This window comes from Tiliqua scincoides, chromosome 12, assembly GCF_035046505.1.
Source record: "Tiliqua scincoides isolate rTilSci1 chromosome 12, rTilSci1.hap2, whole genome shotgun sequence".
NCBI lineage: Eukaryota > Metazoa > Chordata > Lepidosauria > Squamata > Scincidae > Tiliqua > Tiliqua scincoides.
Window position 1 is genome coordinate 802,352 of NC_089832.1, and position 24,123 is coordinate 826,474.

At 56.5% G+C, this 24,123-nt stretch overlaps 1 protein-coding gene across 2 annotated transcripts in view; it reads left to right on the forward strand.

Annotated features, from left to right (window-relative positions):
• Nucleotides 1-8,621: 8,621 nt before the first annotated feature.
• Nucleotides 8,622-24,123, forward strand: part of KLF8 (KLF transcription factor 8) — a 47,907-nt gene continuing 32,405 nt past the window's right edge. The window contains exon 1 of one of the 2 annotated variants that reach the window (XM_066639892.1): nt 8,622-8,669. The gene's annotated coding sequence lies outside the window, so the exon portion shown is untranslated. Of the gene's footprint in view, nt 8,670-9,319; nt 9,443-24,123 lie in introns of those variants that run through there. The other variant, XM_066639891.1, reaches the window with a different exon arrangement.

A 24,123-nucleotide genomic window follows, 5' to 3' on the forward strand; every position in this document is an offset into this window, starting at 1 on the left:
GGGGGGAGTCACAGTGGACAACCTGTGTGGAGGCGCAGTCTGCTCCATTTAGTCTTTTGGCAACCTTCAGTCTCGAAAGACTCTGGTATCGCGCTCTGAGAGGTGGTTCTGGCACAGCGTCTAGTGTGGCTGAAAAGGCCGATTCGGGAGTGACAATCCCTTCCACACTGGGAGCAAGTGCAGTCTGTCCCTGGTCTGTCTCCCTGGCTGTGGGCCTTCCTTCTTTGCCTCTTAGCCTCAGACTGTTGGCCAAGTGTCTCTTCAAACTGGGAAAGGCCATGCTGCACAGCCTGCCTCCAAGCGGGCCACTCAGAGGCCAGGGTTTCCCACCTGTTGAGGTCCACTCCTAAGGCCTTCAGATCCCTCTTGCAGATGTCCTTGTATCACAGCTGTGGTCTACCTGTAGGGCGCTTTCCTTGCACGAGTTCTCCATAGAGGAGATCCTTTGGGATCCGGCCATCATCCATTCTCACGACATGACCGAGCCAACACAGGCGTCTCTGTTTCAGTAGTGCATACATGCTAGGGATTCCAGCACGTATTCTGCTCCATTTGGGCTCCCTAATATCTGATGCCTACTAGGTATGAGGGCTGCTGAGGCGGGCAGGGGGGCAGCCTGGCCGGGCTCCAGGATGACAGGCAGGCCGCTCCCTCTTGCACTCCAATACTCCACATCAGCTCCACATCAGAAGGGCTTCCTGCAGTGACAGCTCTATTCAAGCTTCAAGTATATTTAGACTTAATAGCCCCTAGGCCATACGCCTTGTCATGAAAGAGAAGGGGGACTTCCAGCACCCACCCACTGCTCCAGGGTAGTGATGCCTAGTGCCAAGCACTCACTCCCTTCTCGTCCCCCACTCTTCCAATCAGTTTGGTGGAACAAGACTTGGTTGATCTAGCCCACTGCCACCAGCCCAAGAGATCTGGTTCTCAGAGGGGTTCCTTGGGCAAAACCCTTCCCCAAGAATGCTATGCAAGGTTATCAAAATGCTCTCACTCTGCCAGGGAAACCTGCAGAGCAGGGAGGCTGACAAATCCACTGATCCCAGAACAGATAGAGGTTTCAAGCAAAAAGGTTTACTTAACAGGTGAGGGGGGGAAAAAACAGTTCAGACAGGCTTGAGTTCTTGCAAATAAAAGTTCCTTATTGGGGCAGGTCCTGCTGGATCCTACTCAGCCCAGCCCGAGCTGAGGGGACAAGAGCTCTCAACTTCTGGATGGGAAGGACAAAAAACATACAACAAAATCTGCATCTGGCTTTTTTGGGTCCCTTCTCTCTCTCTCCCTGGGGCTCTATTTCCCAAGCAGCTTTCACTCTGCTTCCCACATGGCTCTCCCTGTCCTGCCCAGTCTGGAGCATGCAGCAGGAGAGAGAGAGAGAGAGAGAGAGAGAGAGAGAGAGCATCCCTCAGACCTGGAGACCTTCCCTTTGGCCCTGCCTCCCCAGCTGTCCACTTGCTTGGCCCCCCTTTTTAGTATTAGTACCCTCCCTTAGGTATTGGAGGGAAATTGGACGGAAAATCATCCACAGCAAACACACCTGTTAACAGTTTCATCACACACCTTCAGTTAAAAAATTTAGACAAAAATTAGACATTTCAACAAATATTTGCCACTTCCACAACACAATTTTTACATAAACTGCTCAAGAGCAGCTTTAATCTGACAGAAAAGCTCAAATATTTCAAAAGCCGCTTCTTTTGAAGTCCCTCCCTTGTCATTTCATGTTTTGGGCAGCGAAAGAAGACACAAGGTGGTGTCTCAGTTCTGACAAGGGACAATCACCGTGGTGTTCATCTGGGGATGCCTTGAGAAAGCGCCCAAGGAGTGAACCCAGTGATGAGCACCTGTCAGGTAACAAACTTATTTCACCTTTCGTGTCCATGGGCTTCAGTACATTTGGCAGCACATTTGGAAGGCCACCAAATGGCAATAGCCACCCCTTTCCTCCTGTGGTTCTCCTGGGTGGATCAGGTCTGGGTGGTCTGCTCATGCAGAGACTCCAGATCAGGGGTGTCCAAAGTTTTTGGCAGGAGGGCCATATTGGCTCTCTGACACTGTGTCACGGGCTGGGGAAAAAAAGAATTAATTTACATTTCAAATTTGAATAAATTTACATATGTTTACATAAACGAATATATTAAAGATGAACTTATATGAGTGAATGAAGGTTTTGCAATAGCTCAAGGCCTATAAAAGGCCTTGCACAAAGCAAGGCTGGCCTTTCCTTTGCTGCCACTACTGCATCACAGATGTGAAACAGCAAGCAGTGGAGGGAGCCCTCATCCCACAGCTCACCGAGACGTCAAACAGTTGCCCTCACACTGAGAGCAGTTGCATTGGACCAGTGTGGACTCCAACAAATCACCGGAGGGCCAGAGCCTCATTGGAGACTGGGAGCTCCCTGAGGGCCGCATTGAGAGGCCTCGAGGGCCGCAAGTGGCCCCAGGGCCGGGGTTTGGGCACCCCTGCTCCAGATGAAAGGCCAAATACCCAAATACTCGCCTAATCTAGAGCAGGCACTGAAATAGCACCTATTTCCTCACTGGGCCCCTGCAGGCTGCTCCTGGTGCAACTTGCCCAGGCCTAGGCTGATAGCTCTCTCTTGACTACTTCTTACGTCCCTTTGCCAGGATCAGCCTGGTGCTGTTTGCTGCCTCCTCGGCCTTAGCATGGAACGGAGTGGGCTGCCTTGTGTGCAGGTCTGCAGGCCAGCTGGAGAGGCTTGTGATCAGATCACCAGTCCTTGGTATCTCGGCTGTATATCAGCACACTCGTGAAATGCCAGTCCTGGAATGAGAAAGTGTTTGGCTCTCTCTACCTTGCGCCACTGTTTCCCACCTGGATCCAATTTACGTGTGGGTGGGGGTTCAAGCAAAGCCTGGCAGATCCTGCCATTTCCTCTCCAGGGCAGATTCCATCCAGGAGGAAGGCTGGGTGAAGCATTGCTCCAAAGGACTCCCGAGATAAGAGTGTCTGTTCTTGAGGCGGCACTGCCCCCCAGTGTTTCCAGGTGCAATGGCAGCAGGCAACTGGCGGTGGGAGCCACTGTCCTCCTGGGAAGAGCCAGCCATTCCTGCCACACTTGTGCACAACCAAAGAGTGTCCAGTGGAATCTTGTGCTGTGGGAGCAGACCGAGAAAGGAGCCATGGAAAGAGCTGGGGTGAGGGCATTTGCGCATCTGCCCTGAGCTGGGACATTCCTGGCTCAAAGCTTAGCTGAACAGCTCAGGTCAGGGAGTGCAACTCAAGGTGGCTCCAGTAGGAGGGCAGCCACAGCACTTGCTTTGGGGTGGTAGGCCAGAGGAGGTGACCTGGGACTGCAAAGGGGGGGACTTTTCTTGCATGGAGCTGCAGTGGTGGGATAAGCTGTTCTCTGCCTGCCCTGCAGTGAGGATTTTTATTTTTAAAGATTTCCTGTCCTTTAGGAAGGTAAACCTCCTAAGGAGTTCCAAAGATGGGGTATCACAACAGAGAAGGCCTTTTCCTTTCCCCTGTTGCCACCCACCTATCCTCAAGAGGCCGAGGTGCCCAGGGAGCACCTCTGACAAACACCTTATGCCAGCGAACTCAGGTGCCAGGCTGCACAGCATTTTCACGGTGCACCTCCCAGACAGAGTGCTGCAAAACCACCTGGCTTGCTTCTGCGCCTTGAATTACAGCTCAGTGGGCAGAAATCAGCAAGACGTGAGACTCAACTTCAGTGCCTGGAGCGGGTTGTTCACGGCACAGCTTTAAGGGGCAATCAAAATATCGGCAACCTGAGCCTGAGCCAGAAATAGCAAGTTGAGTGCTGGTGGTAGTGAGAGTCTGGAGGTGGGGGAGAAGCCGGACTGGAGCTGGGGTGGCCCTGAATTCTTCTTTGCAGCAGTCTGCAGGAGGCCCACCCTCCCAAGGAGCTGTCATCTGCTGCTGCCTGCCTGCCTCCTTCCAGGTGTTTCTCATTCCCCTTCCCGGCAGGGCCTGGGCTTGGCCAATGGGCTTCCTGACCCATCCTTGGCGCACAAGAGATCCAGCAGTGCAGAACTTGGAACAGCACAGCTGTTGCCATGACAACCCTGGAGAGAATCCCAAGCCTCGGATTGGCTGCTGGTGATGTCACCTTTCTGTCCGGCTGGACCACCAGAATTCAGGGTGTTCCTGTTGGCACCCCTCCCCTCTGCTGACTTACTCCTGTTTGCCCTCAGATTTGCAGTGAGGTTTGGGAGGATGCTGGCAGGCTTTCTTCCATGCTCACAATTACCAACATTTGGGATGAGGCAGGGGTTCTTCCCAAGTCAGGGCATGGTTGGGTTGCCGCCCCTTCTGCCTTCAGTCATGTGTGGCTTGGCTCACTTACTCAAGCCACCTGAATGGCTCCTTCTTGAACGGTGCTGGTGTACCCAGGTGTCTTGCTTATTGTTGAACTCTTCTTCTGGCTCTCGAGCAGGCACAGATTGCATCCTCCAAAGGGGGCAAATGTACATGACCTGGTCCTGGATGAGGGTTGGACTACATTACCTGAAACTTCATTCCATGCCTCCAGCTATGTGGCGAAGGTCACACAAGACAATGCAAGGAAGAGGTCCATGAGCAGAAAGCCTGGAGGATGTAGGACTGTGATGTCACAGTGCCACTAATCCTCTGGGCACAGGCTGGCTGGCTGGCTCTGCAGGCAGGCAGCTCAGAAATGCTGCAGTCGCCCACAGCAAGTCAGTAACATGGTGTCATCCCTTTCACAGTCAAGGCAAGTGTTGAGCCCTCCCACACCCACTGCCAGAAATTGTTCTTACATTTGCTGAGCCTGCCTCTGAGCATGTGCAAAATATCTTTTTCTCATGAGGGAGACCTACACCCCCGCACCTTTCATACAGAGCTGCGGGCGTGCTTGTGGCTGTTCTCTCCTGCACCTTCATTCCCCAGTTCCCTTCCCACAGTCTATTTGCAGGGGTTTAGGGTAGAAGTCTCCAAACTTTTCAGTAGGGGGGGTCACATCATAGTCACATCGTATATTTTGTACATTTTCCCGGGCCAAAAAAATTCAGTTTTATAAATGAATTAATGAAATTTAAATGAATGAATAAGTTTTGCTTTGGTCTTATTGTAACCAGCATGATATGATTCAGAACAACAGAGAAATGTAACAATTACAAAGAAATAGTTGTTGTTGTTGTTGGCATCCTTCAGTCTCGGAAGACTATGGTGTCACGCTCTGAATGGTGGTTCTGGAACAGAGTGTCCTCTCCAGTGTGCAAAGCCTGGGTAAAGTAGGTATGGAGGATAGGCTGTTACCCATGCAGCAAATCCCCCCTCTCCACATCGCTGAAATGGTCCAATGGAAAGGCAGAGGCCAATACGGTTGGTTCCAGCGGCATCGCAGGAGTTGCCAGAATGTGACTGTGTTCAGCCATGAACTGCCTCAGGGACTCCGGCTCCGGATTTTGCCTCGAGGTTGACTCCTGAAGCCTTTTCCACAACTGGATGTAGCCACAAGGCAGTGGAGGTTTGGGATCAGAGTTTTCCTTCTCTCAGATGAGCTGCCTTCCCAGGCTGACGAGTCCCATCTACCCGGTGGCTGTTTAGTCGCCTCTTACAAGTACAGCCAAACTGAGGGCTTATTCTTATCCCCAGCCCCCAGGGGATACAAAGAAATAATGCCCTGCTGAAACCGAGAAATGATCTATCATGAGCAGAAATGTCAAACGTTAGCAAATGCTCTGACGAAAAAGACAAGCACTGAGGGCCAGATAGAATCTTGTGACAGGCCAGATACGGCCCCGAGCCACAGTGTGGAGACCCCTGGTCCAGGAAGCTGCCTTGCTCAATGACAGCTTAGCATGTGGTCACACTGAGCAAGGACAGCTCAGGGCTTCAGCAAGGATGGCTCTGCCCTTCTGGACAGGCAGTAGAACGCTCAGCGGATGCTTCCCCCCCACATGCCCCAGCTTTCTGGCCTTTGCTTTTGAACAGGAGTTCAGGCCACTGTGTGCACCACTTGGGTTATCTGCTTCTTAGTGGGAAAAATTTCTAGCAGGAGTCACCACCACCCAGGCCTCATTTCAGAATGCCCAACCCTTGGTGTCTTACCTGCCCCAACTCTTGCTATAGCAGCAGGGATGGAAAAACTGCAGGCAGAGTCCAGGTGGGTTGCAGGGCTGGATGGTGGAGGGCTGGAAGTCCCCCTAGTCTGACCCTTGACCCTATATGGGAGACCCTCCTCAACACCTATTCCCACTTCAGCCCTCCTGAAGATGAACCCACATTGTCTGCATCTCCGCCCCACCAGGCAGGAGACCAGCAGCAGCTCCAGAGGTGGCAGAGTCCTCTTGGAGCCAGCAAGGGACCACCCAGGCTTGCTTAAGTCTGGCTGGCAAAAAGGTTGTCCTGGGTCCATTTGAGGCCTTAATATTGTTCGGTGAGATTAGCAACATTTTGACTGAAATTGTGCCTCCCCATCATACAACAGATCTTTAATTTTTTTTAAAAATCATTTTAAAAACAAGTACTGTAAGACCTCTAGAGAGCAAGCACCATCTTAGAAGGAGAATTCCCTGGAGTGTGTGGGGGGGGGGCAAGGAAGAGGCTGATGGTGACAGGGCCTGCATTGCCACAAAATAATGTGTTCTTGAAAACCACTTTTTGCTGCTATGCGGGTGTGAGACCCACGCCCACAAAAACCACACAGAGCTGATTAAGAATCCTTTAATCGGATGGAACCTCCTCTCTGGCCACGAGGACTGGCTGCCGGCCACTGTGGCTTTAACTGTGGCTGGACAGATACTCATGGAGGACCAGGAGTCTTGGAAAGGCTGTTGGGCGTGGCTGCTCTGCAGTGTGCCTCAGAACACCAGCTGTGGGGCAGGGCGGGGCGGGGGAGGGCTGGGCTCCCAGGCTTCTCCTCCACTGGTGAGCCATAAGGGGCAAAGGTCAGCCTGTGCCACTAGCACCAGAAGCCCTGTCAGCCTCCTTGCTTGTTGGCTCCTCCATTTCTGTGTTGCTTTTCATTCCTGGTCCTCGATTTTCCTTGCTGCAGAATGGGAGCGACACAAGAACCTGGAGCTAGAAAGGCCATCAAGCCCCACGCCTGAGAGTGGGCTGGTGGCTTTGGCGACACTGGCAGTGGATAGAGCAGTGTGGTGCACGTAGCCGCTCTGCTTGGGTGAAGACCTGGCGCAGGGAGTGCGTCTCACTCTTCCCCAAACTGGCCAAACTCTCCGATGCTGCTTCTGTCGTGTGAATCCAGCAAAACAGCCACTGCAGATCCATAACAATCCCCTGAGAAGAAGCACTTTGGAGAGACTTTGTGCTTGCAAACATCCTCAGCATGCAGCTGAGCAAGCAGGAAGTGAGGAGGAGCAGAGGGCAGTTGCCTGTCTGGCTAGTTCCTCTGCCACTGCGGATTGCGGGCCTTAAAATGCTGGAAACACCCTGACAGCAAAGTGGGGCAGGTCCCCCGCTACACACCTTCCTCAGAGGCATCCCTCCAAGTCACTGGAGGCCCCCCCCCGAGGGGGGGTGTCTTCTGCCCTGGGCAGCCAGAAAGGCTTTGCTTGTGTGAGTAGCCCACAATGGCTCTTTTTCACATGGGGGTGGGGAAGGTTGGAGCTGCTGCTGACTGACAGGGCATGCGTGCTTGTGGTGTGCAAGTGTGTCCAACCAGCTACTCCTCCTGTGCATATGAATGCATTTCATGGTGCATTAAGGTTTTTGTTTTTTTACTAAAAAAAAGTTCTTTGATGCTGACAATAACCAACGTGGTGGACAAAGCAACTGTTATTAGACTCAGTTCAGAAGATGCAGCCACTCTTGCATGTGTGGGGGAGAAGCCTGCAAAGTGGTTTGTGCCTCCAGGATTGGCTTCAGGGTCAACCACTCTGGGCCCCTGCTGAGGACCATGGCTGCCAGCTGGAGCCCACCCCTGACCTCATTGCTCCACCTCAGCCCAGCTGTTGCAGCTTGCTCCTCTCCCTAGGAGACTGGCCCAAGGGACTGGGCAAGTGGCAAGAGGAGGAGAGAAGGCCAACTACCAGTGCACCCCTGCCTGCCTCCCCGTCCCTCTTTGGGAGGTGATGAGGACCTGATCCAGCTGGTGGCAGTGAAGTGCCTGGTGCCCCACTGCCCCCTCCCCTGGCTTCAGCAAACACTTGGGTTGCCCTCTGCCCGGAGTACTTCTGGTGGGACTATTGAAGGGCAAGTCACACTTTCCACACACACGTTTGTGTGCATGACTGTGCCTACATTTATTTAAGCCAGGAAGGGCCTGGAGCCCTTGAAAGAGTGAGAGCATAGCCCACGTGTGCTGCTGAACGTGTGTTGAACATAACCCAGGATTCAGACCTGTAGAGCCCAACACCACACGCAGACTGCACATGTGCTGACAGTAACAAGTGAGCAGAGGCAGGCGTGGGCAGTCACAACTGCAGGACTCTGGGGGGGGGCTTCCCAAGCAAAGAGCGGAGGGGTGGCAGAGAGCCAAGAGGAGCCTTGGCCTGCCTCCCCATGGCCCACAATGCCCCAGTCCTGCCTCCCTTCCTCAGGCCCCTGCCAGGTCAGGGCATCCTGCCATTTCCAAAGCAGCCCCTCCCTGTGCACAAGGCAATGGGGGGAGGGCCTGTTTCCATGGGAAACCTTGGAGCTGCTTCCTCGGGCTGGGTTGCCATGGAGAAGCGGGCAGGATCAGAGCTGCTGAGGTGCTGGGGTAGCAGGTGCTTTAGAGAGCTGGGAAGGTGAGGGGGACCTGGGGGACCAGGCCGCCTCTCAGCAGCAGGCAGGGCGGCTGGCGGGGGGGGGGGGGAGGCTGCAGCGGCTCTTCCCTGCTCACTTCCAAGGGGCTCCCGCGCAACCTGGTGCCTGAGCGTGCTCTGTGCAGGGAGCAGGCCCAGGCCCCAGCAGGGGTCCCGAGCCACAGTTGTCCCCGCTGGCTGGGGGCAGCGCCCCTGCTCCGCGCTGGGCTCCGCAGCAGGACAGAGCAGCCAGCAGCCTCCGGGCCTCAGTCTTCCCATCTGCGACGTGGGGACAGTCACTGCCTTGCAGGGCTGCTGCCTGGACGCGGCAGGACCGGGCGTGGAGGCGCCGCCTGAAGCCAGCCCAGCCGCGGGCTTCGCACCCCCTTCGCCGCACGTTCCCGTCCCGGGAGGCCAGGGGGCGGGGCGGGGCGGGGCGGGGCCGGCACCTGGACGGGCGCGGCGCTGCTCGTCGGGGGCGGAGCAGGCGGGTGGGGCCGGGGCGGGGCCGGGCGAGTGGCGCGGCAGCCCCTCCCCGCAGCCCGCGGCGCGGAGCCTGCCGGCTGCCGCAGCTGATTGACAGCCGCGAGGAGGCGGCGGCGGCGGGTGGAGCCGCTGGGTGGGGCCGGGACGGCCAGGCAGGAGGCTCCGCTGGGCGGAGGAAGCAGCCGAGAGCGCAGCGCGCCCTGCCCGCCCGCCCGCACCTCGGGGGAGCCGCGCCCGGCCGGCCGGCCCAGGAAGTAAGTCGGGCCCCGTCGCGGGAGGGTCGCGCGGCGCTGCGCGAAGGCGCCCGGGCCGCCGCGCCTCCATCTTGCCGGCCTGCGGGGGGAGGAGCAGCGCCGCCCGGCCCCGGCGCGGCTGCCAGGCGCCCCCTCCGGCCGCGGGACGGGCGCGCTGGCGGGGGGCGGCGCCGCCGCTTGCTGGCTCCGCGTCCACGCCCACCCGGCCCGGCCGGCGCCCCGCAGCCCGCCCGGGCAGGGCCGCCACGTCGCGGTGCTCGCCTCGGGCCCTGCGGAAACTTTCTGGGAAGTTCCTTCGCTCCCCGCCGTGCCGGATCCCTCCGGGGCTGGGCGAGGGTGCGCCCGCAGGGCGTGGAGGCGTCTCGTCCGGGCAGCGGCCGCCCTGCCTGGCTCCCGCAGAGCGCTCTGCACGTGCCCGGGAGCGCTCTTGTCCGGGCGAGTTCAGCGCGAAGGTGGAGAGTTCGTGCCGCGCGCCTGGTGCAGGTCCACGAAGACCGACTGGGGCAGCCGCCTCGGGCAGTGGATTGGCAGGGCGCCGCTTGGCTGCCGCTCCTCCTCCCTGGTTGGGAATGGAAGGAGACGTCTCTGGAGGAAAGGCCAGGAAGGGGCAGAGCAGTGCTGGCAGCCCGCTCCACCTCTCTCCCCTCCCCTGCTCCAGTCCAGGGAGCCTGGCATGTCACCGTGTCAGGGGGTGGCACTGGGCAGGGAGTGCTGGGTACCTGGAGGTTTGGGGCTGGCCCTGCTCTGGTGTTCATAGCCAGGAGCAAGAAAGGCCAGGGACTGACCTGGCACTTGGGCGTTGCCACTGGACCTGCTGGCACCCACCTGCTGAGGCTCCCAGGCCCTCTTCTGGGCTTGCGTGTGGTGGTCCTGGGAAACGCAGGATCCCTGGGCACTGTCTGAGAGTCAACTGGGATGCTGCCACCTCTGCTCGCATGACTGGTGGCTTGGCGTTCGCCCATCCCCCTGGCGTGGCACAGGGTGGGTCAGGAGCGCCCGCAGAAAGTACTTGCTCTTCTGGAAGCAGTGCTGGTTGTGGCCCTGCCCATGGAGGGGCTGGGATCAGGCTTTGGCTGCTGAGCCTCCCCTTCTGTTTGGGGCATCCTGGCACTGTTGGGTGGATCCTGACCTGTCTCGCAACGTGGACTTGCCTGCTCAATTTTCTGCCTCTGCCCCTTCCTTCCTTCCCCCCCTTTATGTGTGTGCCAGGTGGCTGTCAGTGTGGAGGGAGCTCAGCTGTGGCCCCTGCTGGCTGCCGTGGCAGGAGCAGGTCCGTCTCCTGCCCTGATCTCAGGCAGGTGGTGCTGGGAAAGGTCCAAAGCCTGCTGTTGAACTGGCTTTTGCTTTGACCCACTTGGTGCTCCAGAGGCTGGCTGGGGCGCCTCATGCTCTCTGCCAAGGCTCTGGCTTAGAAAGCGCCTTCCTGGCTGTGCTGGGAACAAAGGCGGCTTTGTACAGGACTTGCCTTGGGGCCGAAGCTTCACACCCAGAATGTGGCCAGTGGCCCCAGTTGCAACCTGCGGAGCTTTGGCTACCCCGAAAACACAGCCTGGATGGGCCTTTTTGGTGGTTCCTGGCCTGTGGGGGGTGGGAGAAAAGCAGGAGATGTCCCTGAAATATCCTGGTCCCTTCTGCAGTGATGTTTGCCTTAAAAGCGCAAGAAGGGCCTGCTGGAGTGGCCCGTCTAGCCCAGCGCCCTCCTTCCTGTAATGACCCGCCAGCAGCCTTGGGAAGCCCACTGGCAGGAGGGAAAGGAATGCTCCTCTCCTGCGATTGCTGTCCTTCATGTGGGATAGGAAGGCGGGTATGGCTCAGCCTGGAGATGGTGTAAAGCCATTGTGACTGTGGCTGCAACCCTATGCACACTTACCAGAGAGTAAGCCCCATTGACTATAATGGGACTTACTTCTGATTACACAAGCATAGGATTAGGCTCTAAGAACCTTGGCTAAACCTCTGGTTCAACCCCTTGTTAAAGCTATCCAGTGGGTGGGGCCATTCACTGCATCATGTGGCAATGGGTTCCACAGGCTAATTGCTCACTCTGTGAAGCAGCGATACCTTCTGTTGTACAGACAAAAGGAAATGTCGCTTCTTCACAGAGTGAGCAGTTAGCCTGTGGGATTCATGCCTCTCCTGCCAACCAGTGTCATGAGCTGGCGCTGGTGCCCCTTTGACGCCTCCTGAGCTGCGTCGCACGTCTGTTCTGGGGGTCTTGTATTTCAATCAGTGCTGCAGGCTCTTGTGGAACACAGCGCGCGGGGCCCTGGGCAGAAAGTGGAGGACTGGTTTGCACTTCTCGCCTTGAGAGGAAGTGCAGCTCTGGGACAGAAGATCTGCTTTCCCTTCCTGAGGTTCCATCTCCAGTTAAAATGGCTCCTGGTCCGGTCCAGCCAGTGTGCCACGGATTTGCCTGTCGCTGTTCCCTGTGACCCTGGAGAGCTTCCCTTCTCTTGCCGCACGTGGGCATTGTAGCTGAGGATCAGGGATCTGGTCTCCCTCTACTGCTGTTGAGCTGTGAAGGGGCTGCAAGGGGGTGCAGCTCGGTGCTAGCTTATCCCCCACACCGCCTGCAGAAGGTCTTGGGCTCTGTCCCGGCATCATCTCCAGGTGGGACAGATAAAAACATCCCTCTGCAGAGCCGCAGCTGCTAATTCAGGACTAGCGCGGCAGAGTCTGGTGGAGAAGTGGTTGGACTCGGTCTGAAGGACTCCGTCTGGTGTCTTCAAAGGCTGGCTTGACTATTTCTTTGGGAACTGGTCTGGATTCTCTTTGGAGAATGGTCAGTTCTCTGTTCCTGGGATGGGGGCTCTGGTAGGCTGCGTTGAACCTCTTTCTCCATTTAGGAACTTTCTCTTTGAAGCCTTGGCCCCAGGAAAGCACAGGTTGCTCCTTGCTGGAATCTGTGTTGAGAAACTGTTTGTGCATGACACCAGAGACTAGCCTGCAAATGGGAGCGTTGGAAGGACCACGAAGGTCATCTAGTCCAACCCCTACCTGGCATTCCTGGCAAGTGGCCGCTGGTGAGAGTCCCCACAACTTCACCAGGCAGATTCTTCCAGTGCTGGACAAGTGTTAGCGGTCAAGAAATTTGAGTTCAGACTAAACACCATTTCCTGTAGTTTCAAGCCATTGGTTCTAGTCCTGCCTGCAGGGGCCCCAGAGAGCCTTTTCCCCCCTCGCTTGTGTGGCAGCCCTTCAGATACTGAAAGTGCTAAAGGTGGCCATCAGGTCTCTTCTCCTCCAGGCAAACACACGCAGCTCTCTGAACCATTCCTGGCAGGACTTGGTTCCCAGACCGCTCACGATCTTGGCTGCCCTTCTCTGCATTGGCTTATCAATGCATTTCTCAAAAGTTGGTGCCCAGAACTGGACTCAGGGTTCCAGGAGAGGTTTGACGAGTGCAACACTGAGTGGAACTCTGACTTCTCAGGGTCTGGGCTCTGTGCCTCCGTCAGTGCAGCCCAGCATTGTGTTCAGTTTATCTGCAGCTGCGTGGCACTGTCGTAGTCACCTCATGGCCTTAAGGCACCTCAGTCCTTTCCACACATGCTGTTGCCCAGCCAGGTTTTCCCTTCATTGTGCTTTTGCCTCCAATCTTTTGTTCGTTGCTCGGCCTTGAGAACCGCTCAAAGGCAAGGACTGTGGCTTGTGCCGGGATGTGCGGTGCCCTCCATCTGAGCTCTGTGGGTGAAGTAGCGCTTTCAAGAGCAGCTGTGTGGCGTCATGACGTCAGGCACTGCCCTGAGCGCCAGAAGCCCTCAGTATGCCACTGGGTGCACAGAAACCCAGCGATCAACCGAGTGGTCCCTGGGTCACACGTGGCCTGTGCCACAAACCACTGCAAGATGCGGTGATGTCCTCTGGCTTTAAGAGGGGGCTAGACAATTGCATGGGGGGGGAGGCATGGCACCAGCACTGCATCTGTATTGGGAAGCGCTTTGCCTTGGGGGGCAGAACATACGTGCCTTCAGATAACAACAGAGTTGATCCTAATAGCCTTATGCAGTGGTAGATTGCCGTTGAGCATGGAGGCTCCATGAGAGTGGCTGGAGGGGCAAGCAACGAGGGGGGGCTAGTCTCGCTTGTGGGCATGAACACAGTTGGTGAGCACCTGTGAGAAGCAGGACATTGGTCTGGATGGATCTGAAGGGGCCTAGTACAGCCCAGCATTTCTCAGGTTCTAACTCACTGGGTGGCTGTAAGACCACAGGATGTTTGGAGGGAACCCCAGCGTGGGGTGATTCTTTACCAGGTGTTTGTAAGGAAGACTGAGCTGAGAATGCAGCACTTTGGCCCTCCCAGGCGTCTTAGGAACATCCAGTATGCCCCTTCCTCTTGCTGAATGCTGCAGTGGCGTGGGGTGGGGGGAGCTGCGTGCACATTTCTTGCAAGGGTTGGTGAAGTGTTGGGGGAATGAAGTTGACTTGTGCAGCCAGCCGGCAAGATGCACGGAGAGACAGTCTCTGGAATGGTGTGGCCTTTCAAGAAGCCAGAGGCCCAGCCGCCTGTTGGCTTTTCTGAGCAGGAGAGAAGTGGGTGGGATCTGTGCTGGCCTGGGGTGGCTTGAATGGGTCAGGCCTTGCTTGCTGCCCAGCTGGCTCTGGGGCTGCCTGGGACAGAGCTCCCGAGTCCCTCCCTGTGCAATTCAGCTCCTTTGTTTGCAAGTGCTTCATCTGCTCTTGGTAAATGTGGAAGGTCCAGAAAGCTCCCTTGCTTTGAGCCCAATTCAAAGGCCACCATCTTCTTGGATTGCTTATTGCTTTGAAAGTGTCAATTCAAAGTGCCTTGAACTGAAAGTGTCAAAGAAAAATCCTGTCCCCAGAAATGGGTCAATCTTCGGAACAGATCCTTTGTTCTGGCCCAGGAGGGAGGTCTCAGACCTGTTTGGTACTTTTGGGATCAGGGTCCGCACAGAGGTCGTTTGGTGGCTTCCCTTGCCACAGTGGCATGTGCCCTGGCTGCTGGTGAGTTGGGCCCCTGCCACTTGCCCTATGTGGGGCTGCCTCTGAAAGCGTCCACCAAGCAAGACTGCTGGTCCAAAGCGCAGCAGTTGGCAGCTGCCTGTCTGCACCTGGCTCTTTGTTCTGAAGGGCTTGCTGCAGGATCCTTCCCCTGTTTGAGAAGTGGTTGGGACTTGAAGAGCAGGACCTTCCTGTGGGACGTCTGAAGTGAGGCCAATCCCTTCTTCTTGGGCATTCCAGAACCAAGTCAGGCGTGCACTTCTACAGCTCTGGTTGCATCTTTCTGCCCTTTCCCTTGAAAAGTGCACGTCTTCTGCATCTGCGGGGGAAGCGAGATGCGGGCATGTCATGCACGTGTGCGTGCAAAGCCTTCTGGGCAGAGCTTGAGTGTCTGAATGCCTCTTGAGAAAGCCGGTGTCCGGCCTTCAGAGTCGAATCAAACCCGCAAGGGTCCTGTGGGTTGTGCGTGTGTTTCGAGAAGGTGCTGCTGTTTCAGCCTGTCCCTTAAGTTGCGGCATCTGCCTTCTCTTGTCTGGGGTCACCTTTTTTGCCATAACCTCCACTCAGCCTGCAGCAGCCCCGCATTTCCAGATGGCAAAACGTGAAACGTTGCCAAGTCTGCTTCAGAATAACCGTATTGACTTCTCTTGTTCTCTTTATCGCAAAACCTGTTCCGAGTGCTGGGCTGCGTGTGGACAGTCCTTGTGTAGAAGGTGCCTGCGGCATGTGAGGTGCTGGGCTTAGAAAACAAACGCATCTCGTGACTCCCTCCCTGCAGGCTCACTGTCTAAGTGGGTACCGTATGGAGGTAGTGGGTGCGGGTGATGTCTGGCACAGTGCCTGAGCCCATCTGGTGTGATGGGGTTGTGCCTGGGATGTGGGTACTTGCAGTCTTGCCATGTCAGCGTGGACTGGTGTGGTGAGCTTTTGGAGGTGCAAAATAGAAGAACAAGTTGTAGTGGAGGTGGGGTTGGAGGGAGGACCATGTTCATTGGAGGAGAGACGTGGTCCATCTTTGACCCAGGCCCTTGTTATCAAGGAGTGCTAGAGACGGGCCAGGGACAGGCCTCACTCAGAGCACAAATGGCTGCCCCCCTTAAGCCTCTGCAGGTGACCACGTTGAGGTGCAGCACTGCATGACCTCTCCTGTGGACCGAGGAGGCCGAACCAGCCCTTCTCCCTGCGTTCCCTTGTGGGGTGTTGCTCTCTGCTTCTCGGGTTCCTTGCGGGTGGGAGTGGTCTCGATGGTGGCATGCAGGTTCGGTCAGAGAAAGCTGCAGCCTGCCTGCAGTTGCCCTGCGTCCTGCCTGGGTCGTTGCGCCCTTGGCCCACTGTGTTCTCTTGGGCCCTGGTCTCTCCAAAGCGCACCCACATCCCTGCCTCCAGATCCCCCCTGGAGCCCCGTTCCAGAGACCTTTCTCCACACAACAGCCACTTGACCAGTGCCTTGGCAGAGGTGTAGGGCGACTGCAGTGGAGGCTGGCCAGGCCAGGGTTGTGCAAGGCGCCTGGTGCCCCTCCCAGCATTGGGCGGGTTGCAGATCAGGGCAGACAAGCACAGCCACTCCCTCCCTCCCTCCCTCCCTCCCCAGCACTGTCCCTGACTGGGCTTCCCTTCAGACTGGGAGCCTCCTAGAGTGACTGCTGGCTGTTGCCTTTTCTGGGTGGGGGGAGATGAGAGTGCCAGGCTGGCTTGGCTCCGTCAGCATCCTCGCTCCCCACTGGATGCGCTCCAGGCAGCAAAGTTGCCTTCCCTGGACCTCTGCAGCAGGGCTGCTGTGGCTGCTGCTGGCCCAACATGTACCCAGGCAGCCTGGCAATTGCCCTTTGTCCCTACACCGTGATGGGCTCAACTCCCTACCTGTGTTCTGAGGAGGGGCTCGAGTTGGGGGAAGTCCTTGAGACATGGACAGACAAAGCAAACTTTCTGGAGCAACTTTAGACCCAGGCTGTCAGTGGAGGGGGCTATGTTTGCGACTGCTCTGAGCTGGGGTCCCCGTGCTCTTGAAGAGCCGTGGGTGGGTGTGAGGGAGGGAGGGAGGGACAGGTTGTTGCTGGAGCCCCCAGGCCCAACCGGACTCTCCTTCTGACCCAGTGCAGTCCTGTGTGACTGCCTCCCAAGGCTGGAATTGAGCTCAGTGCTCTGACTTTGCAGGGGGTGTCGTAGGAAGGTGCCTCAGATCAGGTGTTGCTTCATTGTGGTCCCTCTTCAGAAATATCCCACCCTCCTATTTTTGGGTGTGTATTGTGTGCCCCAAGATCTGACCCAGGTGGCCTCTCTCCCTTTCTGTTCTTCCAAATATGGGGACCCTGCTGATCCTGGCCTTGTCCTTGATTAATTATTCCTAGTGGTCCTGGCCTTCTTCCCTGCTGCCCCTTATCTAGCACAGTCTCTCTCTACCCCCCAAATGCCAGAGGCCTCTGCTGAATTCCCTGTCCTGCTAGCCAGAGAGAATCTGACACCCCAGTGAGCAGCACAGAGTGGCACTGATAAGGGCTTCAGCCAGGAAAGCACTGGGCTTGTCCTGCTGCTGACCCGGGGGGGGGGGGCACTTGGCAGAGTTCAGAACTTGTGCTTAAAAGGCAAGGCGGGTTGAAAACCTCAGGAACCAAAAGTGGCTTTCTGTTTGTGTGGCTTTCAGGCATGAACTGGCCTCAGTTGTGCCCCTTTGGAGCACACCAGTTGCGTTTTCTGTCCTAAAAACAAATTGGGCATTTGGGGATGGGCAGGATCTGGTGTGTGCTTAAGCTTTGCCCCTTGCCAAGGTTTTCCCACATTTTCAACCTGGCTTGGCTGACCTGCATCGAGGTCAGTAGGCGTCTGCTGACTCTCTCTCTTGAAGCTGCCTGGAATTGTGGGAGCTGGGCATTTTGTGCAGAAGTGTTCCTCTTTCTGTGCCACAGATTGGGATGCATTTCAGGTTCAGTGGCAGAGGATCTGCTTGCTTGGAGAAGGGCCCGAGTTCAGACCCTGGTAGCATCTCCAAGTCAGGCTGGGGGTGGAAACGGGAGTCCTTCGAGAGAGCAGGCAGTACTGGGCTGTGGACCAAGCCTGGGGTTCTGACTCCAGATAAGGTGGCTTCTGACATACTTGCTCTGACCCTCCAAATATTAAAAACGACAATTAAGACAAGATCAGTGAGTCTGGCATTTTTAGATGTTTGGAGCCCAAGATGTCGCGTGCAGGAAACATGTGCGAAATCTGAGCTGAAGCCTTTGGAGTGAGGAGTGATGTGTGATCATATGAAACGATCGCCTGCTGTCTCCCCCACCCATCCCTCCCAACCCAGGTCTTGATGGCTGTGGTGCGTTCACTGGCTGCATGGCCATTTTCAGTGTTGTTCACATGAACCGAGCTCTCAGGTTGCACTGTCGATGGCTGGAAGGTAGGTGGTGCGACCTGGAGCCCACCTGGGTGGATATGCTGGTGCAGCTGAGGCATCCAGTCCTGTCCCTTCCCCTGCGGGCCGGCCTCCATTCCCTGGGTAGTGAACGTCTGTGTGCTGCAGGCCTGCTCTGGCGTGCCTGGGAGTGTCTCGATCCCTTGCCTGGGATGATGACCTCTAATGTGCCCTTCCATTGACATCACTGGAAGATGTCTCCCACCCCCACCATGCTCCCTCAGCTGTGTCCTCCCTTGGCCTGATCTCAATCAGGCTTCCTTCCCTGTGGCAGCAGGAGGTAGAGCTGGTGACATGCTTGGAAGGTCACAACTGTGAGTAGGGAGAGGGAATGTGGGGGGGGAGTGGGAGGCTCCTGAAAGCCACGTCTCTCACCGGGATGGTCTCCTCCTCCATGCCCTTTGGCTGGATGCTTGGAAGGAAGGACAGATGAGGGACCCATGGGGGGGCTCATGCGCCCAGCAATCTGGGAGTGTTCTATTATGGGGGGCGGGGTGGCTCACACCTTTCTGGGGCCCTTTTCAAAAACCTGTTTTGCTCCCAGCCCAGTGGGAGGGAAGGCCTCCAGGGTCAGACGTGACAAATGGAGCCCACAGGGCCACCTGCACTCCTGAGTTGCCACAGAGACGGCAGAGCGGAGCTCCTAGGCGGGGTGTCTCCTGGTGCGGCGCACAGGCTCTGTCTCCTCTCCTCCTGTGGCTGGCACGGCCCATTCATTTGGTGTGCCCAGGGGGTGCTGGCTGGTGAGGTCCAGCCCAGCAGGAGTAGGCGAGAACCGGGTCTCCCTTGGCTCTGCAGCAGCCACTCCTGCACACACCTGATCGTCCACTCCTTTTTTTAATTGGCCCTGCCTGTGACCCTTCGCTGGCCAAAGGTCCAGGAGCCTTGCTGTGGCTGCCATTTCTCTGCCACTGCAATGACCTCTACACACACTAGTGCTGGCCAAAGGGTGCTGAGCTTGGGCTGAGCTCCAGAGCCCGTCCTCCGCGTCAGCGCTTGGATGCCCTGGAACATTTGAAATGGGATCTTGAGCGCACTGAAGCTGCCGCTGTCCGTGCAGCTGCCAGTCTCCCTGCCCTCTGCAGCACCTCTTCCCAGATGCCGCCACTCCTGTTCTGCAGGGAGGGAGGAGTGTCTGGAGCGCCCTTACGGGCACTCCCACCTGGTTCCTGGGTACTGCAGCAGCAGCAACAGGAAAACCAGATTGAATGCCTGCTCGGTGAACCTGCTAGTCTCTGGCCTAAGAGTCTGTTCTGGCAACCTGCCTTAACAAGAGGAGGGAACTGTCGTTTCTGAGCATGTGCAGAGAGCTGTTGGCATTCTATCACTGCTGATTTGCTGGAGCTTGGGGCTGGCAAGCAGAGCCTCCGGGCAAGTTGCTTATTGGAGGGGGCTTTGTGGGTTTCTCTTGCACGTTGCTGGTGATCTCTCTGTTCCCGTCTCTTCCCCCCAGCCCTTTGTCCCTGCCCAGCCAGGAGGGCTGTTCTGAGGCTTCCTTCCCCCCCACCAAAGTGCACCTGTTAGGCTGTGCTGCAGGCAGCCGTGAAGCCCGTCTCTCTCTGGGCACACTCGCCTCTCCAGCAGATCACTTTCAGCCATGAATATTTCAGGCAGGTGGGCACCGCCTGAGCAGGCTGCACGGTGCACACTGTCTGCTTGCCGTGCAAGCCAAGGGAGGGCCGGGAGACTTGCTGGTTCTCTCTTCCTTGTTTCTTGGTCTTAAGAGGATTGGGACCATCGCGCGCAGCCGCAGATCTGTGCACAGCAACACCCAGCTGTGTGTGGCAGCTGAGCGTGCAGGACGATGTGGGTGTGGTCTTCAATGCTTGCACAAATGGGTGTGTGCAGATGTGCTCCCAAAGGGGTCCCCACCAGCACAACTCGTTCAGTGGTTTCTTACCGGGTCTTGCTAACGTGCAGCCTTTTGTGGTACATCAGGACAGGGCTAGCCTTGTAAAAACGGTGTACAGTCCACGTTAAAGCTGCTTCTGAGGACTTCTGTGTTTCCCCCCAGATGGGGAAAACCACTAGCCCCCACTCTGCTCGAAGCGGCTCCCTGGCTGCCTTGGTTCTCAGCCTGCCCTGCACCAGTCCTCGGGCAGCTTCGATCTCTGGCTCTCTGCAGTGCAGGCGGGTGGCAAGGTACCTTCTGATGCCCCTGCTGAGTCCGGTGCCAGCAGAGCTCCTGCCTGGCAGCTGGGAGCCCTTTCCCATTGCAGTCTGTTGAGGTTTGTTGTGATGCCAGTTGGCCACTGCACGTGTGCCAGGCATGGGACAGGTGGCCTAACAGCATAGCCGCCTGGGCTGCAGGGCCCTGTTTTGGAGCATTATCCTCTGCGGAGCTGCTGCTTCTGCATTCAGAGTGCTGTTCCCACCCTTCCCCCCATGTGCTTGGCAAGCACCTGCGGTCCTGTGCCTCTAGTTTTTCCCACGAGTAATGCAAGGAGCAAAAGAGGACTTTGCCGTGGTCAGGAAGTGTCCGTGCAGCTGGCTGTGCCTTGCCTAGAGTGGGGTCCCTGGCAGGCCGCGGGGCCCGGTCTCTGCAGCAGAGAAAGGGGCTTTCCCCTCTGCTCCGGGAAGGGGCATGTCCTCATTTGTGTCTTCCTTTAAACTTAAGGACACAGCTTGTCTCTCAAGTAAAAACCCATGCATGCGGCATGCGGCAGGCCAGTTTTGTGTTCTTCTGAAAACTGTCACCAGGTAAAGCAAAACTCAAACTGTGGTAGAGTGCAAATGACAGGCAGGACAGAGCCAAGGTGCTTTCAGCCTGTTTCTGTGGGGCGGGTGGGCATTCCCTCTCACAGAACATCAGAACCAGGGGACATCTGCTAAAACTGAGTGTTGGGGGAGTTAGGGCAGCCATTTCCTCCCTCATTTCTTTACTCGGCATGTCTGTGGAACTCCTTGCCACAGGATTTGGGGGCCGCATCTGGCCTGGATGCCTTTCAAAGGAGATTGGACAAATTTCAGGAGGAAAAGTCCACCACGGGTTACAGGCCTAGATGGGTATGTGCAACCTCCTGATTTTGGAGGTGGTCTTCCTCAGAATGCCAGATGTGAGGGAGGGCACCAGCTTGCAGGTCTCCTGTTGTCTTGTGGGCCACTGTGAGATGCAGGAGGCTGGACTAGAGGGGCTTTTCTGTGAGAGGGAGTGGCTTCAGGGGTCCAGCACGGGTGCTGTGGTTGTTGGCCGCACTGATGGTCTGGGGTGGGAGCTCTTAGCCTGCTCCTGGCCCCAGCAGTACCCTCCCCCAGCAATGTTGTCATCAGGATACTGCCGAGAGATGTCATTTCACTCTGCTGATCTTGGTTTTTTCTGGAAGGGGGAAGAGCTGAATAGAATCAGATTTTTTTCTTCAAAAGGCAGTTCCTGCTAGTGGCTGCTTCTCAGTACCATCTCATTGTGTTAATGCTCAGGTCTGTGTTTATACTGAATAGTTGGCTGCCTACCTGGCAATGGGGGCGGGACTGTCACCTCCCCTAGTTGCCTCTGCAAGGACCGCCCTGCATGCCAACAGCCGGGTGGAGTGACCTGTCTCTCTTTAGCTGGAGCCGATCCATTCCCCTTGGTCCTGCTCTTCAAGGTGCCCCTTGAGAGCCCTCCTGCCTTTCCTACTCATCCCCCCTTTTGCCACCCCCCAAGGGGTTCCAAAAGAACCGTTCTTTCTCTCTCTTCCCCCCCCCCTCTTTATTTCAGGACCTCAAAATGTCCCCTGGCAGTTGGCCCAGTGCAGCCATCTGGGGGTGGGTGGGGCTAGCAGAAGTCTAGCAGATGCTGAGCTGTGAGGGCAGGACTGGGCCACCCAGGAAGAGACTCCCTGGGAACCAGGGAGGATTTTGACGCCAAGCTGGCAGGGACTTGGGGCTGGAGGAAGGCCTGGCCGCTCACCCTCCTCCTCTGTCCTACCAAATGCCCTGAGAATGGCTGTGCTTCTCAAATATATCCCTAACGCACAGTGTCTGTCTGCCTCCTTGCTGCCAGGCAGTGCCTTGCCCAAGAATCTTCTCCTGCAGCCTTGTTTATCATGGAATGGAGCTTCTGTGGACAGGAGCTGTATACCTGCGAATACCAGTGCTGGGACCAACATGCCCTTGTTGGCCACTGTTGGAAGCAGAATGCCAGACAGCTTGCTTTTGTCCACAAGGCAGTTCCTATGTGTGGGCTTGAAATGGCCCTCTGAAAGGGACATGCAAGTCACCTTGGGGTGCTTATGGGAAGTGCACCAAGCCTTTGTCTTGTTGCTAGTCTGTTGTGGCTCACCAAAGCACTAGGAGCACCAGCAATGTGTGCTTCTGTTTGCTATTGAGCTCTGTTGTCTTTGCTGCACCAAATCTCAGACTCTTCAGCACAATAAACTGGAACAGGGAGAGTGGGACAGAAAATGGTGTGGGCAAAGAACCTAAACCAGGCCTGTTGATCCTTGTTTGGGTGCAGAGTCTGCTGCAGATTCCCTCTATTCTTTCTATAGCAGAGGAAACTGAAGCTTTTAGTCCTTGATTATACTTAGAAAGAGTAGTGCAAATTTGCTAATCTGATGGTGTCTGGGAAGCAATACAGAAAATGTGAAGGCTATTTGTTTACAAGCAGGTGTAATGCTACTTGCTCAGGTGTAACTGCACAGAGGAACCCAGACTTTGCAGCTGGCCCTCCTGCACCCTCTGAAGGCACCTTGGGCATCTTGGACCTGCTCCTGCATTTGCCCTGATGGGGATTTGCTCGCCGAAATGGGCAGCTGCCAAGGCGAATGTGGAGCAAATGTGAACCAAAATTATAAATGGAACAGATGTTCCAGATTGTAGGCTTGGACTTGCAGAAAGCATTTGTTGACGTCTCTACTAAAGGCTTTTGAGGAGGCTTGGTAGTCCTAGAAGAAAACAGGGCCTCTTCTGGTCTGGTGGGTGGTTAAAGGACAGGTAGCAGAGCAGGAAGAGAGGGGTAGTGTTCCCAGTGGAGCGAAGCAGGAGGCTGAGTTCCCAGGGATCAGTACTTACACTGGGGTTCTTGAATGCGCCCCAAAGTGATGTGAAGCAAGAGGTGAGCAGTGGGGTGGCTACATTTGCCATTGACACCAACTCGGTCAGCATGACGGTGGCCTCAGCAATGTGTGGAGGGCTCTGAAAGTACCTCTATGGACTGGGTGATGGGTGACCAGATAGCAAGCCTGTCTCAGTGATGCATACTGGGGCAAGAAAATCCCCTCCTCACATATGCACTGATGGGTCTGAGTTGTTGGTCACAGGCTGGGCGACAGATCTTGGGGGTCATGGTGGAGAACTCGGTGGAGAGGCCAGTCCAGTGTGCCAGAAGAAGGCAGGTTCATGCCGGGGTTGTAAATGAGACTACAAGTGGCGCAGTGCCCCCATGCGAACCTGTGGTGTGACCACCTTCAGAGCACTGTGGGCAGTTCTGGCGACACCACACCTTGAGGGGAATGTTGTCAAGCTCAGAAAGGTGCAGAAGAGGCACTCACAAGGATCGGGACTGGAGCACCTTCCTCCTGAGGACAGGCTGTGGGGGGGCACTAGTCTGTGGGATGCATTGGCACAGGATTAGCGATGGCCTGCAGAGGAGATTGGGCAAAGTCATGGAGGGGGGCAGGCCTGTTGCTGGCCACGAACCCCGATGGTCTGCACTGCATCCAGATCCAGTTGCAGGCTGCCTCTGAAGACCCGTATCCGGGAAGCAGTGACGGGGGATATGGCCTCTTTCTCCTGCTTGTGGTCTTCCAAGAGGCTGCTGGTGGACCACTGGGAAACAGAGAGCTGGGCAAGTGGGCCTGGTCCAGCAAGGCCTTCTTGCTTGTGTTTGAGAGGAGTTTGTCTTGCAGAGTGGCTGTGCTGGTGGGTCTCCTCTCCAAGATTGCAGCCTTTAGCACACAGAAGTAACGTGCATCTGGTTTGTGTGTGTGAAGATGGAGGGGCCGTTCCTCTTGAACAATTAGACCAGCCCTCGGCCAGTTGTCGTCTCCCCCCGCCTGAGTTCTTGCACTGTGAGCCTCCCTCTGCTTGTGCCCCTCCCTCCCCCTTGCAGATGGCACTGCCAGCTGGAGGGCTCTGCCCACACAGCCATCCACGTGCCACTTGCTGCTGAGCCTTGTGGAGCAAGGCCTGGCATGCACAGCACACCCAGCCCAGAGCTGCAGTGAGGCGGCTGGGTGGGGTGCAGCTCCGGGTTTTTCCATTCCTGGCAGGGCCTGGGCCCAGGTTACGGAGCGGCTGTGAGGAGCTGGGTGCTGCCACACCCCGCAGTTGACCTCTGCCTGGGTCCGGCTTTTTGGTTGCATTCCCTGGCCTCGGCCTCGCGAAGGCAGCTGAAG